This window comes from Salvelinus alpinus, chromosome 5 (genome assembly GCF_045679555.1).
Source record: "Salvelinus alpinus chromosome 5, SLU_Salpinus.1, whole genome shotgun sequence".
In the NCBI taxonomy this organism is placed as follows: domain Eukaryota; kingdom Metazoa; phylum Chordata; class Actinopteri; order Salmoniformes; family Salmonidae; genus Salvelinus; species Salvelinus alpinus.
Window position 1 is genome coordinate 37,488,573 of NC_092090.1, and position 21,642 is coordinate 37,510,214.

The 21,642-nt window shown below is 30.1% G+C and overlaps 1 long non-coding RNA gene across 2 annotated transcripts in view; it reads right to left on the reverse strand.

Moving 5' to 3' along the window:
• Positions 1-21,642, reverse strand: part of LOC139576138 (uncharacterized) — a 100,562-nt gene that overhangs the window by 25,491 nt on the left and 53,429 nt on the right. The window lies entirely within an intron of this gene.

Here is a 21,642-nt window from a genome sequence, read left to right on the forward strand (position 1 = left end):
TTTCTGATATGCATACTTTTGTAAATGTTCTTCTTACTGACCAATAAGGCCACACTTAACACAGAACAGGGCCGTGTGTATGAATGTGCCTGTGCTACATGAGCTTGCAAATGGCATTATGACCACATTCTTCATATACGTACATGTCTGCTAGCTAAGCTTTTGTGCTGTTTGTCAGTGGGTTTCATTTCAACCCAGAGGCTAGAAAAGGAAACCTTGTAGACATGCTATTCATAAAAAAAACATTTTACAAAAGGAGGGGAGAACCTCAGCAGTGAATGTTTAATAACATCCCTCCTCCTGCCTTTGATTTTCACATAATTTTCATATCGCACATATGACAGGCTGACACAGAGTGCCCGAATGTTCAATTCAATATATTTAACCTCATACACTTGAATTTTCCTAGTTGAAAAAAATGAAAGAACATCTAATCAGCAGCCTTTCAGGAAATAAACTATACAGACCACAGAGACTGTACCTGTACTTGTACCTGTACATAACCATTCTGACTGCACTGCTGTGGCATCTAAATATTTTACCAGCAAACATTGAAATTAACAACACATTTGTTTAAACACTATTCCTTTCATTCCTAGTGAGAGGCGGAGCCTAGCCTCTTCCGGCCAGTCAATCCCTGACCCGTGGCCTGCCACAAGACAAGGGGAGCCATGCCTCTCCGTTACAGCTGACTCCAGGTTAGTGGATTACATTCTGGTTTTGGGGGGCTGCTGATTCCGTATGCGTTTTAATAAGGGGGTAGCAGAGTAGCAGGCTGCAGGTCAGGCAGATTTACAAGCCCCGTGGAGGGATGGAGAGACCTGGACTGCTGTCTCCTCTGGCCTCCAGCTTCCCCCTGCACCATTACACCAGAGTGAGATATAGTGGGATATTGATCCCAGTGCCACTTCATTTCGCAATAACTATTACACGATATTCTCCCGGCCGCGTGTAGCCCCTGATTTATGCTGCCCTGCTATTTGCATTAGCAGTAAGTGTTTTTCTATACGGACTGAGCTGAGCTGAGGAGGGTCTCGCCACCACACCAGGAGACACACACACACGCTCCATACCATACCTGACCTGTCTAGATGCTTTCTGATGCTTTTCCTCTACAGCTATGGACACTTAGACGTACTGTACACCAGACTAGACAGGTGAGTTAGTTGAGATAAACTACTGGCACAAATATGAACTGAGAGAGAGGAATACATCTCTGCTTTCCTTTGAGGTGTTTCTCTGACCTTGAGGTGACGCTGTTGTGTTTTTGACTGCCCCATGCTACTCACTATGGTCCTGGGAGACTATCACAATGGCTGCTCCTAAGCACATGATTGTTATAAGGTACATAGCCACCACATTATGAGAGATATTTTTGTGAGAGATATTTTGGATTCATTTGGTTTTGTTGTGGAAGGGGGTAATATTTTCCCCTCGCTGATAGAGGTGGTGTGCAGTCAGCATCTAGACAGATGTACATACACTACATCGTCAAACATGTCATTCCAAAATCATGGATTTTGTCCCCCACTTGCTGCTATATCAGCCTCCACTCTTCTGGGAAGGCTTTCCACTTGATGTTGGAACATTGCTGTGGGGACTTGCTTCCATTCAACCACAAGAGCATTAGTGAGGTCGGGCACTGATGTTGGGCGATTAGGCCTGACTCGCAGTCGCGTTCCAATTCATCCCAAAGGTGTTCGATGGGGTTGAGATCAGGGCTCTGTGCAGGCCAGTCAAGTACTTCCACACTGATCTCGACAAACCATTTCTGTATGGACCTCGCTATGTGCACGGGGGCATTGTCATGCTGAAACAGGAAAGGACCTTCCCCAAACTGTTGCCACAAAGTTGAAAGCACAGAATCATCTAGATTGTCATTGTATGCAGTAGCGTTAAGATTTCCCTTCACTGGAACTAAGGGGCCTAGCTCGAACCATGAAAAACAGCCCCAGACCATTATTCCTACTCCACCAAACTTTACAGTTGGCACTATGCATTAGGTCAGGTAGTGCTCTCCTGATTCGTCTCGAACTACCAGATGGTGAAGCGTGATTCATCACTCCAGAGAATGCGTTTCCACTGCTCCAGAGTCCAATTGCGGCAAACTTTACACCTCTCCAACCGACGATTGGCATTGCGTGTGGTGATCTTAGGCTTGTGTGCTGCTGCTCGGCCATGACAACCCATTTCATGAAGCTCCCGACAAACAGTTATTGTGCTGATGTTGCTTCCAGAGACAGTTTGGAACTTGGTAGTGAGTGTTGCAACCGAGGACAGATGATTTTTACGTGCTACACGCTTCAGCACTCGGCAGTCCCGTTCTGTGAGCTTGCGTGGCCTACCACTTCACAGCTGAGCCGTTGTTTCTCCTAGATATTTCCACTCCACAATAACAGTACTTACAGTTGATCGGGACAGATCTAGCAGGGCAGAAATTTAAAAAACTGACTTGTTGGAAAGGTGACATCCTCTGACGGTGCCATGTTGAAAGTCACTGAGCTCTTCAGTAAGGCCATTCTACTGCTAATGTTTGTCTATGGAGATTGCATAGCGGTGTGCTCGATTTTATTCACATGTCAGCAACGTGTGTAGCTGAAATAGCTGAATCCATTAATTTGAAGATTTGTCCACATACTTTTGGCTATGTAGTGTAGCATTTAGTGGTGCTGCTGTGAGAACCAGGGAGAGAATGGCAGGGCTAGCATGACATTGGTGAAAAAGAGTCCACAGTGTGCCACTTAATTATATTGGCTTCAAAGTGAAAACGATTATTGGAAAGAAGATCTAAGTTTAATTTGTTTGTACAAAAAAAAACTAAAAAAGAAAACAAGAAGGTAAAGAAATATTAGTTTGTTAGTAGGCTCAAGAATGTAAGTCATAGTATAGTGCAATTATTCTATACTCAGCATAGTAATAGTAAAACTATTAGTGTGTAATAGTTCTACAGTAATAGTGTAACTATTGATGTGTATTAATTCTAAAGTAATAGTGCAACTATTGATGGGTAATATTGCTATAGTAATAGTGTAACTATTGATGGGTAATATTGCTATAGTAATAGTGTAACTATTGATGTATTAGAGTTCTATAGTAATAGTGCAACTATTGATGGGTAATATTGCTATAGTAATAGTGTAACTATTGATGTATTAGAGTTCTATAGTAATAGTGCAACTATTGATGGGTAATTTGATTATTTGATTAAATTAGGTGCCTCTCCAAGATTTCTCCGGACAATATTTCTGCATTTTGACAACGTATTCACATTGTAAAACCACGATTTGTGCCGCTAAATATGCACATTTTCGAACAAACCATATATGTATTGTGTAATATGATGTTATAGGACTGTCATCTGATGAAGAATGTGAAGGTTAGTGAAAAAATTTATATCTTTTGCTGGTTTATTCGCTATCGCTAACGTTGCGGTTGTGAATGCGGTTGTGTGGTAGGCTATTGTAGTAAGCTAATATAATGCTATATTGTGTTTTCGCTGTAAAACACTTAAAAAATCTGAAATATTGGCTGGATTCACAAGATGTTTGTCTTTCATTTGCTGTACACCATGTATTTTTCATAAATGTTTTATGATGAGTATTTAGGTATTTCACGTTGGTCTCTGTAGTTATTCTAGCTGCTTTGGTGAGATTTGTGATGGTGGCTGCAATGTAAAACTATGATTTATACCTGAAATATGCAAATTTTTCGAACAAAACATATGCTATACAATAAATATGTTATAAGACTGTCATCTGATGAAGTTGTTTCTTGGTTAGTGACTATTTATATCTTTATTTGGTCGAATTTGTGATAGCTACCTATGCGGTAAAAAAATGGTGAAAATATGCGGTTGAGTCTTTTGCTATCGTGGTTAGCTAATAGAAATACATATTGTGTTTTGGATTCACAAGATGTGTATCTTTCATCTGGTGTCTTGGACTTGTGATTTCATGATATTTAGATGCTAGTATTTACTTGTGGCGCTATGCTAGGCTGCTAGTCAGCTTTTTTACTGATGAGGGTGCTCCCGGATCCGGGATTGTGACCAAGTAGAAGATAACTATTAGTGTTTAATTTTTCTGTAGTAATAGTGTAAGTATCTGTGATAGTTAAATATAAATAGTGTAACTATTCGTTTTTAATAGTTCTATAGTAATAGTGTAACTATTGGTGTGTAGTAGATCTATAGGAGTAGTGTAACTGTTGGTGTGTAATAGTTCTGTAGTGATTGTGTAACTATCGGTGTTGAATAGTTCTATGGTAATGCTATAACAATTGATGTGTAATTGTTATATAGTAGTAGTGTAACTATTGGTTTGTAATAGTGCTATAGTAATAGTGTAACTATTGATGTGTAATAGTTCTGTAGTAATAGTGTAACTATTGATGTGTAATAGTGCTTTAGTAATAGTGTAACTATTGGTGTGGAAAAGTGCTATAGTATTAGTATAACTATTGATATTTAATAGTGCTATGGTAATAGTGTAACTATTGGTGTGAATTAGTGCTATAGTAATAGTATTTTTTAGTGTGTAATAGTTCTATAGTAATAAAGTAACTATTGATGTGTATAGTTCTGTAGTAAGAGTGTAACTATTGCTGTGCACTAATTCTATTCCCATAGTGTAACTATTGGTGTGTAACAGTTCTATGGTAATAGTGTAATTATTGTTATGTAAGAGTTCAATAGTAATAGTCTAACTATTGATGTGTAATAGTTCAATAGTAATAGAGTAACTATTGATGTTTAATAGTTCTATAGTAATAGTGTAACTATTGATGTGTGTTAGTTCTTTACTAATAGTGTAACTATTGGTGTGTGTTTGTTCTATAGTAATAATGTAACTATTGATGTGTAAAAGGTCTATAGTAATAGTGTAACTATTGATGTGTGTTTGTTCTATAGTAATAATGTAACTATTGATGTGTAATAGTTCTATAGTAATATTGTAACTATTGATGTGTAATAGTTCTATAGTAATAGTGTAGCTATTGATGTGTAATAGTTATATAGTAATAGTGTAACTATCGGTGTTTAATAGTTCTATGGTAGTACTGTAACAATTGATGTGTAATTGTTCTATAGTAGTAGTGTAACTATTGGTGTGTAATAGTGCTATAGTAATAGTGTAACTTTTGATGTGCAATAGTTCTGTAGAAATAGTGTAACTATTGGTGTGTAATAGTGCTATAGCAATAGTGTAACTATTGAAATTTAATAGTGCTATAGTAATAGTAAACATTTTAGTGTGTAAAAGTTCTATAGTAAGAGTGTAACTATTGATATGTGTAGTTCTGTAGTAAGTGTGTAACTATTGATGTGCACTAAATCTTATCCAATAGTGTAACTATTGGTGTGTAACAGTTCTGTGGTAATAGTGTAACTATTGTTATGTAATAGTTCTATAGTAATAGTATATCTTTTAGTGTTTAATAGTTCTACAGTAATAGTTAAACTTTTGGTATGTAATAGTTCCATAGTAATAGTGTAACTATTGATGTGTAAACGTTCTATAGTAATAGTGTAACTATTGATGAGTAATAGTTATGTAGTAGTAGTATAAATATTGATGTGTAATAGTTCTATAATAGTAGTGTAACTATTGATGTGTAATAGTTAGGTTGTAAGACTGAACCTATTTATATGTAATAGTTCTATAGTAATAGTGTAACTGTTGATGTGTATTAGTTCTTTAGTAATATTGTAACTATTGGTGTTTAATAGTTCCAAAGTAAGCGTGTAACTATTAGTGTGTAATAATTCTATAGTTAATAGTGTATCAATTTGTGTGTAATAGTTCTATAGTAATAGTGAAACTATTGATGTGTGATAGTTCTATAACACTAGTATATCTATTGATGTGTAACAGTTCTACAGTAATAGTGTAACTATTGATATGTAATAGTGCTTTAGTAATAGTGTAACTATTGGTGTGGAATAGTGCTATAGTAATAGTATAACTATTGATATTTAATAGTGCTATAGTAATAGTGTACCTATTGATGTGTATAGTTCTGTAGTAAGAGTGTAACTATTGATGTGCACTAATTCTATTCCAATAGTGTAACTATTGGTGTTTAACAGTTCTATGGTAATAGTGTAACTATTGATGTGTAATAGATCTATAGTAAAAGTGTAACTATTAGTGTTTAATAGTACTATAGTAATAGTCTAACTATTGATGTGTAATAGTTATATAGTTATATAGTAACTATTGATGTGTAATAGTTCTATAGTAATAGTATATCTATTGATGTGTAATAGTTACATAGTAATAGTGTAACTATTGATGTGTGTTAGTTCTTTAGTAATAGTGTAACTATTGGTGTGTGTTTGTTCTATAGTAATAATATATCTATTGATGTGTAATAGTTCTATAGTAATAGTGTAACTATTGATGTGAAATAGTTCTGTAGTAATAGTGTAAGTATTTAAAAATATTAGTTAAATAGTAATAGTGTAACTATTCGTTTTTAATAGTTCCATAGTAATATTGTAACTATTGCTGTGTAATAGTTCTGTATTATTAGTGTAACTATCGGTGTGTATTAGTGCTATAGCAGTAATGTAACTATTGAAATGTAATAGTGCTAGAGTAATAGTGTAACTATTGGTGTGAAATAGCGCTATGGTAATAGTAAACATTTATGTGTGTAATAGTTCTATAGTAATAGTGTAACTTTTGATGTGTGTAGTTCTGTAGTAAGTGTGTAACTATTGATGTGCACTAATTCTTATCCAATAGTGTAACAGTTCTATAGTAATAGTATACCTATTAGTGTTTAATAGTTATACAGTAATAGTCTAACTATTGATGTGTAAACGTTCTATAGTAATAGTGTAACTCTTTATGTGTAACAGTTCTATAGTAATAGTGTAACTATTTATGTGTGATAGTTCTTTAGTAATAGTATAGCTATTAGTGTTTAGAAGTTCTACAGTTATAGTATAACTATTGGTATGTAATAGTTCCATAGTAATAGTGTAACTGTTGATGTGTAAAATGTCTATAGTAATAGTGTAACTATTAATGTGTAATAGTTCTATCGTAATTGTGTAATTGTTGATGTGTAATAGTTGAAAAGTAATAGTGTAACTTTTGATGTGTAACAGTTCTGTAGAAATAGTGTAACTATTGATGTATAACAGTTCTAAAGAAAAAATTTAACTATTGATGAGTAATAGTTATGTAGTAGTAGTATAAATATTGATGTGTAATAGTTCTGTAATAGTAGTGTAACTATTGATGTGTAATAGTTCTGTAGTAAGAGTGTAACTATTAGTGTGTAATAATTCTATAGTAATAGTGAAACTATTGATGTGTGATAGTTCTTTAGTAGTAGTATAACTATTATTGTTTAATAGTTCTATAGTAATAGTGTAACTGTTGGTGTGTAGTAGATCTATAGTAATAGTGTAACTACTGGTGTGTAATAGTTCTTTAGTAATAGTGTAACTATTGATATGTAATAGTGATTTAGTAATAGGCTAACTATTGTTGTGGAGTAGTGCTATAGTAATAGTATAACTGTTAATGTGTAATAGTTCTACAGTAATAGTGTAACTATTGATGTTTATAGTTCTATAGTAATAGTGTAACTATTGATGTGCAATAATTATATTCCATTAGAATAACTATTGGTGTGTAACAGTTCTATTGTAATATTGTAACTATTGATGTGTAATAGTTCTATAGTAATAGTGTAATCACTGATGTGTGATAGTTCTTTAGTAGTAGTGTAACTATTGTTGTATAAGAGCTCTATAGTAGTAGTGTAACGATTAATGTTAAATTGTTAGATAGCAATAGTGCAACTATTGATGTGTAATAGTTCTATAGTAATATTTTAACTATTGGTGTATAAAAGTTTTATAGTAGTTGTATAACTATTTATATGTAATAATTCTATAGTAATAGTGTAACAATTGGTGTGTAATAGTTCTATATTAATAGTGTAACTATTGATGTGTGATAGTTTTGTGGTAATAGTGTAACTATTGATGTGTGATAGTTCTGAAGTAGTAGTATAAATATTGATGAGTAATAGTTCCATAAGAGTGGTGTAACTATTGATAGTGCTATAGTAATAGTGTAACTATTGATGTGCAATAAATCTATTCTAATAGTGTAACTATTGTTGTGTAACAGTTCTATGGTAATAGTGTAACTATTTTTAAGTAATAGTTCTATAGTAATAGTGTAACTATTGATGTGTAAAGTTCTATAGTAATAGTCGAACTATTGATGTGTAATATTTCTATAGTAATAGTGTAACTATTGATGTGTAATAGTTCTGTTGTAATTGCGTAACTATTGATATGTAATAGTTCTGTGGTAATAGTGTAACTATTGATGAATAAGAGTTCTATAGTACTAATGTAACTATTGGTGTATAATAGTTATATAATAGTAGTGTAAATATTGATGTGTAATAGTTATGTAGTGGTAGTATAAATATTGATTTGTAATAGTTCTAAAATAGTAGTGATGTGTAATAGTTATTAAACATCACTATTGATGTGTAATAGTTCTGTAGTAATAGTGTAACTTTTGATATGTAATAGTTCTATAGTAATAGTTTAACTATTGATGTGTAATTGTTCAAATGTAATAGTATACCTATTGGTGTGTAATAGTTCTATAGTATTAGTGTAACTATTGGTGTGTAATAGTTCTATAGTAATAGTGTAACTATTGATGTGTACTTGTCCTGTAGTAATAGTATAACTATTAATGTGTAATTGTTCTATAGTAATAGTGTAACTATTGATTTGTAATAGTTTTATAGTAATAGTGTACATTATGGTGTGTAATAGTGCAATAGTAAAAGTGTAACTGTTGATGTGCAATAAATATTTTCTAATAGTGTAACTATTAGTGTGTAACAGTTCTATGGTAATAGTCTAACTATTGTTAAGTATTCGTTTTATAGTAATAGTCTAACTACTGATGTGTAATAGTTCTATAGTAATAGTCTAACTACTGATGTGTAATAGTTCTATAGTAAAAGTGTAACTATTAGTTTGTAAAATGTCTACAGTAATAGTCTAACTATTGATGTGTAAAAATTCTATAGTAATAGTTTAACTATTGATTTGTAATAGTTCTATAGTAATAGTGTAACTATTGATGTGTATTTGTTCTATAGTAAGAGTGTACCTATCGGTGTGTGTTTGTTCTATAGTAATAGTGTAACTATTGATGTGTAATAGTTCTATAGTAATAGTGTAACTACTAATGTTAAATCGTTAGATAGCAATAGTGCAACTATTAACGTGTAATAGTTCTAGAGTAATAATTTAACTAAGGGGCTATAAAAGTTATGTAGTAGTAGGATAACTATTTATATGTAATAGTTCTATAGTAATAGTGTACGTTTTGATGTGTAACAGCTCTATAGTGTTAGTGTAACAGTTGATGTGTATTAGCTCTTTAGTAATGGTGTAACTCTTAGTTTAATAGTGTGTAATATATCTATAGTAATAGTGTAACAATTGGTGTGTAATAGTTCTATATTAATAGTGTAACTATTGATGTGTAATAGTTCTGTAGTAATAGTGTATTATTGATATGTAATAGTTAAATTGTAATAGTGTAACTATTAGTTTGTAATAGAGCTATAGTATATATGATCTATAGTAATAGATCTATAGTGGATGAAATGCATGCCCAAATTAAACTGCCTGCTTCTCGGGCCCAGAAGATATGATATGCATATAACTGGTAGATTTGGATAGAAAACTCTCTAAAGTTTCCAAAACTGTTAAAATATTGTCTGTGAGTATAACAGAACTGATTTGGCAGGCAAAAACCTGAGAGGAAGTAGTTATATCCATTGACTTAGGACTCAAATTGCCATTTCTATGCCTTCCACTAGATGTCAACAGTCTTTAGAAATTGTTTTAGGTTTGTATTCTGAAAAATTAGGAAGTAAGAGCAGTCGGAATGAGTGGATCCTAAACTGTCACAGAGCTTTTTCATGCGCGAGACCGAGAGAGTGCCTTTCTTGTTTACCTTTTAAGGCCGAGAGAGTGCCTTTCTTGTTTACCTTTTAAATTGACAACGTTATTGTCCGGTTGAAATATTATCCATTATTTAGGCTAAAAACAACCTGAGGATTGAATATAAACATGTTTCTATGAACTTTACGGATACAATTTAGATTTTTTTGTCTTCCTGTTTTGACTGCGTTTGAGCCTGTGGATTACTGAAGAAAACGCGCAAACAAAACTGAGGTTTTTGGATATAAAGAGACTTTATCGAACAAAAGGAACATTTATTGAGTAAATTAATGTCTGCTGAGTGCAACCATATGAAGATCATCAAAGGTAAGGGATTCATTTTATCTATATTTCTGACTTGTGTAACTGTTCTACCTGGCTGGTTACTGTTTGTAATGATTTGTCTAGTGGGCTATGTTCTCAAATAATAAGTTATGAAAAAAATAATAAGTTATGCTTTCGCTGTAAAGCATTTTTTAAATCTGACACCGAGGTTGGATTCACAAGAAGTTAATCTTTAAACCTATGTAAAATATGTTTTGTTTTCTTACTTTTTATAATGAGTATTTCTGTATTTGAATTTGGCGCTTTGCAGTTTCACTGGCTGTTGAAGAGGTGGGACGCTACCGTCTCACGTGCCCAAGAGAGGTTAATAGTTCTATAGTAATAGTGTAACTATTGATGTGTAATACTTCTATAGTAATAGGGTAACTATTGATGTGTAATAGTTATGTAGTAGTAGTATAAATATTGATGTGTAATAGTTCTATAACAGTAGTGTAACTATTGATATGTAAAAGTTCTGTAGTAAGAGTGTAACTATTGATATGTAAAAGTTCTGTAGTAATAGTGTAACTATTTTGATATGTAACAATTCTATAGTAAAAGATTAATGTTGATTTGTAATAGTCCTTTAGTAATAGTGTAACTCAGTATTTAACAGTTCTATAGTAAATATGTAACTATTAGTGTGTAATAATTCTATAGTAATATTGTAATTATTGGTGTGTACTAGTTCTATATTAATATTGTAACTATTGATGTGAAACAGTTCTGTAGTAGTAGTATAAATATTGACAAGTAATAGTTCTGTAGTAATATTGTAACTATTGATATGTAATAGTTAAATAGTAATAGTGTAACTATTAGTTTAAACTGCTGGTGTGTAATAGTTCTGTAGTAATAGCATTACTATTGATGTGTAAAAGATCTATAGTAATGGTAAAACTACTGGTGTGAAATAGTTATATAGTAATAGTGTAACTACTGGTGTGTAATAGTTCTACTGTAATAGTGTAACTGCTGGTTTGTAACAGTTCTATATTAATACTGTAACTATTGTTGTGTAATAGTTCTATAGTAATAGTGTAACTATTGGTGTGTAATAGTTCTATAGTAATAGCTTAACTATTGATGTGTAATAGTTCTATAGTAATAGTGTAACTCTTAGTGGTTCGAAGTTCTATAGCAATAGTGTAATTATTGATGTGTAATAGTTCTGTAGTAATAGTGTAACTATTGACGTGTAATAGTTCTATAGTAATAGTGTAACTTTTGGTGTGTATTAGTTCTATAGTAATAGAGAAACTATTGGTGTTTGTTTGTTCTATAGTAATAGTGTAACTATTGATGTGTAATTGTTCTGTTGTAATTGTGTAACTTTTTATTTGTAACAGTTCTATAGTATTAGTGTAACTGTTGATGTGTATTAGCTCTTTAGTAATAGTGTAACTCTTAGCGTTTAATAGTACTACAGTAATAGCGTAACTATTAGTGTGAAAAAATTCTTCAGAAATAGTGTAACTATTGATGTGCAATAAATCTATTGTAATAGTGTAACTCTTGTTGCGTAACAGTTCTATGGTAAAAGTGTAACTATTTTAAGTAATTGCTCTATAGAAATAGTCAAACTCTTGATAGTGTAATAGTTCCATAGTAATAGTGTAACTATCAGTGTGTAATATTTCTATAGTAATAGTGTAACTATTGATATGTAACAGTTCTACAGTAATAGTTTAATGTTGATGTGTAATAGTCCTTTAGTAATAGTGTAATTATCAGTGTTTAAAAGTTCTATAGTAATAGTGTAACTATTAGTGTGTAATAATTCTATAGTAATATTGTAACTACACATCATTAGTACTAGCTTTATATTAATAGTGTAACTATTAATGTGTAACAGTTCTGTAGTAATAGTATAAATATTGATGAGTAATAGTTCTATAATAGTAGTGTAACTATTGATGTGTAATAGTTCTGTTGTAATTGTGTAACTATTGATGTGTAAGAGTTCTAAAGTAATAGTGTAACTTTTGATGTATAAGATTTCAATAGTAGTAGTATAACTATTTATTTGTAATAGTTCTATAGTAATAGTGTAACCTTTGATGTGTAACAGTTTTATAGTATTAGTGTAACTGTTGATGCTTATTAGTTCTTTAGTAATAGTGTAAGTGTTACCGTTTAAAAGTTCTACGGTAATAGCGTAACTTTTAGTGTTATTTAACTCTTTAGTAATGGTGTAACAATTGGTGTGTAATAGTTCTATATCAATAGTGTAACTATTGATGTGTAATAGTTCTGTAGTAGTAGTATAAATATTGATGAGTATTAGTTCAATAATAGTAGTGTAACTATTTACGTGTATTGGATCTGTAATAAAATTGTACCTATTGATATGTAATAGTTAAACAGTAATTGAGTAACTAATTGTTTTTAATAGTTCTATAGAATTAGTGTAACTATTTGTGTGTAACTGCTCTATAGAAATAGTCAAACTCTTGATGTGTAATAGTTCTATAGTAAAAGTGTAACTATTAGTGTTTAATAGTTCTATAGTAAAAGTGTAACTATTAGTGTTTAATAGTTCTATAGTAAAAGTGTAACTATTAGTGTTTAATAGTTCTATAGTAAAAGTGTAACTATTAGTGTTTAATAGTTCTATAGTATTAGTTCAACTATTGTTGTGTAATAGTTCTATAGTAATAGTGTAATTATTGGTGTGTTTTTTTTCTATAGTAATTGGATAACTTTTGATGTGTAATAGTTACGCAGTAGTAGTATACATTTTGTTGTGTAATAGTTCAATAATAGTAGTGTACCTATTGATATGTAATAGTTCTTTTGTAATAGTGTAACAGTTCTATAGTATTAGTGTAACTATTAGTTTTGAATAGTTCTATGGTAATAATATAACTAATAGTGTGTAATAGTTCTATAGTAATAGTGTACCGATTAGTGTGTAATAGCTCTATAGTAATAGTGTAACTATTAGTGTGTAATAGCTCTATACTAAAAGTGTAACTATTGGTGTGTTATAGTTCTATATTAAAAGTGTATATATTGATGTGTAATTGTTCCATAGTAGTAGTGTAACTACTGGTGTGTAATAGTTCTATAGTAATAGTGTAAATACAAGTGTATAATAGTTCAATAGTAAAAGTGTAACTATTGGTGTGTAACAGTTCGATACTAAAAGTATAACTATTGATGTGTAGTAGTTATACATTAATGTGTAACTATAGATGTGTAATAGTTCTATAGTAGTAGTGTAACTGCTGGTGTATAATAGTTCTATAGTAATAGTGTAACAATTGATGTGTACTAGTTCTATATTAATAGTGTAACTATTGATGTGTAATAGTTATATAGTAATAGTGTAACTGCTGGTGTATAATAGTTATATAGTAATAGTGTAACTATTGGTGTGTAATAGTTGAAAAGTTAATTATAGTATGACTATTGGTGTGTAATAGTTCTATAGTAATAGTGTAACTATTGCCGTGTAATAGTTCTATAGTAATAGTTTAATTACTGGTGTGTAATACTTCTATAGTAAAAGTTGTAACTATTGATGTGTAACAGTTCTTTAGTAATAGTATAACTATTGGTGTGTGATAGTTCTATATTGAAAGTGTATATATTGATGTGTATTTGTTCCATAGTAGTAGTGTAAATACCGGTGTATAATAGTTCAATAGTAACAGTATAACTATTGGTGTGTTGTAGTTCTATAGTAAGAGTGTAACTATTGATCTGTGCTAGTTCTATAGTAATAGTGTAACTATTAGTGTTTAATAGCTCTATAGTAAAAGTGTAACTATTGTTGTGTAACAGTTCGATACTAAAAGTATAACTATTGATGTGTAGTAGTTATACATTAATCTGTAACTATAGATGTGTATTAGTTCTATAGTAGTAGTGTAACTGCTGGTGTATAATAGTTCCATAGTAATAGTGTAACAATTAATGGGTACTAGTTCTATACTAATAGTGTAACTATTGATGTGTAATAGTTCTATGTAATAGTGTAAATACCGGTGTGCAATAGTTCTATTGTAATAGTGTTACTGCTGGTGTATAATAGTTCTATAGTAATAGTGTAACTGCTGGTGTATAATAGTTCTCTAGTAATAGTGTAACTGCTGGTGTATAATAGTTCTCTAGTAATATTGTAACTGCTGGTGTATAATAGTTCTCTAGTAATAGTGTAACTGCTGGTGTATAATAGTTCTATAGTAATAGTGTTACTGCTGGTGTATAATAGTTCTATAGTAATAGTGTAACTGCTGGTGTATAATAGTTCTCTAGTAATAGTGTAACTGCTGGTGTATAATAGTTCTCTAGTAATATTGTAACTGCTGGTGTATAATAGTTCTCTAGTAATAGTGTAACTGCTGGTGTATAATAGTTCTATAGTAATAGTGTTACTGCTGGTGTATAATAGTTCTATAGTAATAGTGTAACTGCTGGTGTATAATAGTTCTACAATAATAGTGTAACTATTGGTGTGTAATAGTTCTATAGTAATTGTGTCACTAAAGACGTGTAATAGTTCTATAGTAATAGTGTAACTACTGGTGCGTAATCGTTCTATTGTAATAATATAACTATTGATGTGTAATAGTTATATAGTAGAAGTGTGACTTTAAGTGTGTAATAGTTCTATAGTAATAGTGTAACTTTTGATATGTAATAGTTCAATAGTGAATTATATTGTAACTATTGGTGTATAATTGTTCTGTAGTAATAGTGTACTACTGGTGTGTAATCGTTATATAGTTATAGTGTAACAACTGTGAGCAATACTTCTATAGTAATTGCGTAACTATTAATGTTTAATAGTTATATAGTAATAATGTAACTATTGATGTGTAATAGTTCTGTAGTAATAGTGTAACTTTAAGTGTGTAATAGTTCTATAGTAATAGTGTAACTACTGGTGTGTAATACTTCTATAGTAAAAGTGTAACTAATGATGTGTAATAGTTATATAGTAATAGTGTAACTATTGGTGTGTAATAGTTCAAAAGTTAATTACAGTATAACTATTGGTGTGTACTAGTTCTATACTAATAGTATAACTATTGGTGTGTTATAGTTCTATAGTAATTGTGTAACTTCTGGTGTGTAATACTTCTATAGTAATTGTGCAACTATTGGTGTGTAATAGTGCTATAGTAATAGTGTAACTATTGATGTGTAATTGTGCTATAGTAATAGTGTAACTATTGATGTGTAATAGTGCTATATTAATAGTGCAACTATTGGTGTGTAATAGTGCTATAGTAATAGCATAACTATTGCTGTGTAATAGTGCTATAGTAATTGTGTAACTATTGATGCGTAATAGTTCCATAGTAATAGTATAACTCTTAGTGTGTAATAGTGCCAAATTAATTATGTAGCTATTGATGTGTAATAGTCCTGTAGTAAAAGTGTAACTATTGTTGTGTAATACTTCTATAGTAATAGTGTAACTATTATTGTGTAACATTTACATGGTAATAGTGTAACTATTGGTGTGTAATAGTGCTATAGTAATTGTGTAACTATTGATGCGTAATAGTTCCATAGTAATAGTATAACTATTAGTGTGTAATACTTCTATAGTAATAGTGTAGCTATTGATGTGTAATAGGTCTATAGTAATAGTGTAACTATTGGTGGGTAATAGTTCTATAGTAATAGTGTAACTATTAGTGTGTAATAGCTCTATAGTAAAAGTGTAACTTTTGATGTGTAACAGTTCTATACTAAAAGTATAACGATTGGTGTGTAGTAGTTATATATTAATGTGTAACTTTAGATGTGTAATAGTGCTGTAGTAGTAGTGTAACTACTGGTGTGTAATAGTTGAAAAGTTAATTATAGTATAACTATTGGTGTGTAATAGTTCTATAGTAATAGTGTAACTATTGACGTGTAATAGTTCTATAGTAATAGTGTAACTACTGGTGTGTAATACTTCTATAGTAATAGTGCAACTATTGGTGTGTAATAGTTCTATAGTAACAGTGTAACTATTGATCTGTAATAGTTCTATAGTTAAATGGTAACTATTGGTGTGTAACAGTTCTATACTAGAAGTATAACTATTGTTAACGAGTAGTTATATATTAATATTGTAACTACTGGTGTATAATAGTTCTTTAGTAGTAGTGTAACTACTGGTGTGTAATAGTGCTATAGTAATAGTGTAACTATTGGTGTGTAATAGTGCTATAGTAATAGTATAACTTTTAGTGTGTATTGGTGCTATAGTAATATTGTAACTATTGATGTATAATACTTCTATAGTAAAAGTGTAACTATTGGTGTGTAATAGTTATATGGTAGTAGTGTAACTATTGGTGTGTAATAGTGCTATAGTAATAGTATAACTATTGATGTGTAATAGTGCTATAGTAATATTGTAACTATTGATGTATAATACTTCTATTGTAATAGTGTAACTATTAGTGTGTAATAGCTCTATAGTAAAAGTCTAACTATTAGTGTGTAATAGTTCTATACTAAAAGTATAACTATTCGTATGTAATAGTTATATATTAATTGTCTAACTACTGGTGTGTAATAGTGCTATAGTAATAGTGTAACTATTGATGTGTAATAGGTCTATAGTAATAGTGTAACTATTGGTGTGTAATAGTGATATTGTAATAATGTAACTATTGATGTGTAATAGTCCTGTAGTAAAAGTGTAACTATTGATGTGTAATAGTTCTATAGTAATAGTTTAACTATTGATGTGTAATAGTTATATGGTAATAGTGTAACTATTGATGTGTAATAGTTCTATAGTAATAGTTTAACTATTGATGTGTAATAGTGCCAAAATAATTATGTAACGATTGATGTGTAATAGTCCTATAGTAAAAGTGTAACTATTGATGTGTAATAGTTACATGGTAATAGTGTAACTAATGGTGTGTAATAGTGCTATAGTAATTGTGTATCTATTGATGCGTAATAGTTCCATAGTAATAGTATAACTATTAGTGTGTAATACTTCTATAGTAATAGTGTAGCTATTGATGTGTAATAGGTCTATAGTAATAGTGTAACTATTGGTGGGTAATAGTGCTATAGTAATTGTGTATCTATTGATGCGTAAATGTTCTATAGTAATAGTCTAACTATTGGTGTGTAATAGTGCTATAGTAATTGTGTAACTATTGATGCGTAATAGTTCCATAGTAATAGTATAACTATTAGTGTGTAATACTTCTATAGTAATAGTGTAGCTATTGATGTGTAATAGGTCTATAGTAATAGTGTAACTATTGATGTGTAATAGGTCTATAGTAATAGTGTAACTATTGGTGGGTAATAGTTCTGTAGTAAGAGTCTAACTATTGGTATGTAAAAGTTCTATTGTAATAATGTAACTAATTGGTTTGTTATAGTTCTATAGAAATAGTGTAACTATTGATGTGTAATAGTTCCATAGTAATAGTGTAACTACTGGTGTGTAATAGTTCCATAGTAATAGTCTAACCATTGGTGTGTAATAGTTCTATAGTAATAGTGTAACTATTGATGTGTAATAGTTATATGGTAATAGTGTAACTATTGGTGTGTAATAGTTCTATAGTAATAGTGTAACTATTGATGTGTAATAGTTATATGGTAATAGTGTAACTATTGGTGTGTAATAGTTATATAGTAACAGTGTAACTATTGATCTGTAATAGTTCTATAGTTAAATGGTAACTATTGGTGTGTAACAGTTCTATACTAGAAGTATAACTATTGTTAACGAGTAGTTATATATTAATATTGTAACTACTGGTGTATAATAGTTCTTTTGTAGTAGTGTAACTACTGGTGTGTAATAGTGCTATAGTAATAGTGTAACTATTGGTGTGTAATAGTGCTATAGTAATAGTATAACTTTTAGTGTGTATTGGTGCTATAGTAATATTGTAACTATTGATGTAAAATACTTCTATAGTAAAAGTGTAACTATTGGTGTGTAATAGTGCTATAGTAATAGTATAACTATTGATGTTTAATAGTGCTATAGTAATATTGTAACTATTGATGTATAATACTTCTATTGTAATAGTGTAACTATTAGTGTGTAATAGCTCTATAGTAAAAGTGTAACTATTAGTGTGTAATAGTTCTATACTAAAAGTATAACTATTCGTATGTAATAGTTATATATTAATTGTATAACTACTGGTGTGTAATAGTGCTATAGTAATAGTGTAACTATTGATGTGTAATAGGTCTATAGTAATAGTGTAACTATTGGTGTGTAATAGTGATATTGTAATAATGTAACTATTGATGTGTAATAGTCCTGTAGTAAAAGTGTAACTATTGATGTGTAATAGTTCTATAGTAATAGTTTAACTATAGATGTGTAATAGTTATATGGTAATAGTGTAACTATTGATGTGTAATAGTTCTATAGTAATAGTTTAACTATTGATGTGTAATAGTGCCAAAATAATTATGTAACTATTGATGTGTAATAGTCCTATAGTAAAAGTGTAACTATTGATGTGTAATAGTTACATGGTAATAGTGTAACTAATGGTGTGTAATAGTGCTATAGTAATTGTGTATCTATTGATGCATAATAGTTCCATAGTAATAGTATAACTATTAGTGTGTAATACTTCTATAGTAATAGTGTAGCTATTGATGTGTAATAGGTCTATAGTAATAGTGTAACTATTGGTGGGTAATAGTGCTATAGTAATTGTTTAACTATTGATGCGTAAATGTTCTATAGTAATAGTCTAACTATTGGTGTGTAATAGTGCTATAGTAATTGTGTAACTATTGATGCGTAATAGTTCCATAGTAATAGTATAACTATTAGTGTGTAATACTTCTATAGTAATAGTGTAGCTATTGATGTGTAATAGGTCTATAGTAATAGTGTAACTATTGGTGGGTAATAGTTCTATAGTAAAAGTGTAACTATTAGTGTGTAATAGTTCTACAGTAATAGTGTAACTATTAGTGTGTAATAGCTCTATAGTAAAAGTGTAACTTTTGGTGTGTAACAGTTCTATACTAAAAGTATAACGATTGGTGTGTAGTAGTTATATATTAATGTGTAACTTTAGATGTGTAATAGTGCTGTAGTAGTAGTGTAACTACTGGTGTGTAATCGTTGAAAAGTTAATTATAGTATAACTATTGGTATGTAATAGTTCTATAGTAATAGTGTAACTATTGACGTGTAATAGTTCTATAGTAATAGTGTAACTACTGGTGTGTAATACTTCTATAGTAATAGTGCAACTATTGGTGTGTAATAGTGCTGTAGTAATAGTGTAACTATTGATCTGTAATTGTGCTATATTAATAGTGCAACTATTGGTGTGTAATAGTGCTATAGTAATAGTATAACTATTGATGTGTAATAGTGCTATAGTAATTCTGTAACTATTGATGCGTAATAGTTCCATAGTAATAGTATAACTATTAGTGTGTAATAGTGCCAAAATAATTATGTAACTATTGATGTGTAATAGTCCTATAGTAAAAGTGTAAGTATTGATGTGTAATAGTTACATGGTAATAGTGTAACTAATGGTGTGTAATAGTGCTATAGTAATTGTGTAACTATTGATGCGTAATAGTTCCATAGTAATAATATAACTATTAGTGTGTAATACTTCTATAGTAATAGTGTAGCTATTGATGTGTAATAGGTCTATAGTAATAGTGTAACTATTGGTGGGTAATAGTGCTGTAGTAATAGTGTAACTATTGGTATGTAAAAGTTATATTGTAATAATGTAACTAATTGGTTTGTAATACTTCTATAGTAATAGTGTAGCTATTGATGTGTAATAGGTCTATAGTAATAGTGTAACTATTGGTGGGTAATAGTGCTATAGTAATTGTTTAACTATTGATGCGTAAATGTTCTATAGTAATAGTCTAACTATTGGTGTGTAATAGTGCTATAGTAATTGTGTAACTATTGATGCGTAATAGTTCCATAGTAATAGTATAACTATTAGTGTGTAATACTTCTATAGTAATAGTGTAGCTATTGATGTGTAATAGGTCTATAGTAATAGTGTAACTATTGGTGGGTAATAGTTCTATAGTAAAAGTGTAACTATTAGTGTGTAATAGTTCTACAGTAATAGTGTAACTATTAGTGTGTAATAGCTCTATAGTAAAAGTGTAACTTTTGGTGTGTAACAGTTCTATACTAGAAGTATAACGATTGGTGTGTAGTAGTTATATATTAATGTGTAACTTTAGATGTGTAATAGTGCTGTAGTAGTAGTGTAACTACTGGTGTGTAATCGTTGAAAAGTTAATTATAGTATAACTATTGGTATGTAATAGTTCTATAGTAATAGTGTAACTATTGACGTGTAATAGTTCTATAGTAATAGTGTAACTACTGGTGTGTAATACTTCTATAGTAATAGTGCAACTATTGGTGTGTAATAGTGCTGTAGTAATAGTGTAACTATTGATCTGTAATTGTGCTATATTAATAGTGCAACTATTGGTGTGTAATAGTGCTATAGTAATAGTATAACTATTGATGTGTAATAGTGCTATAGTAATTCTGTAACTATTGATGCGTAATAGTTCCATAGTAATAGTATAACTATTAGTGTGTAATAATGCCAAAATAATTATGTAACTATTGATGTGTAATAGTCCTATAGTAAAAGTGTAAGTATTGATGTGTAATAGTTACATGGTAATAGTGTAACTAATGGTGTGTAATAGTGCTATAGTAATTGTGTAACTATTGATGCGTAATAGTTCCATAGTAATAGTATAACTATTAGTGTGTAATACTTCTATAGTAATAGTGTAGCTATTGATGTGTAATAGGTCTATAGTAATAGTGTAACTATTGGTGGGTAATAGTGCTGTAGTAATAGTGTAACTATTGGTATGTAAAAGTTATAACTTACCTGGTTAAATAACGGTAAAATAAAATAAATTAATAAATATTGTAATAATGTAACTAATTGGTTTGTTATAGTTCTATAGAAATAGTGTAACTATTGATGTGTAATAGTTATATGGTAATAGTGTAACTATTGGTGTGTAATAGTTCTATAGTAACAGTGTAACTATTGATCTGTAATAGTTCTATAGTTAAATGGTAACTATTGGTGTGTAACAGTTCTATACTAGAAATATAACTATTGTTAACGAGTAGTTATATATTAATATTGTAACTACTGGTGTATAATAGTTCTTTAGTAGTAGTGTAACTATTGGTGTGTAATAGTGCTATAGTAATAGTGTAACTATTGGTGTGTAATAGTGCTATAGTAATATTGTAACTATTGATGTATAATACTTCTATTGTAATAGTGTAACTATTAGTGTGTAATAGCTCTATA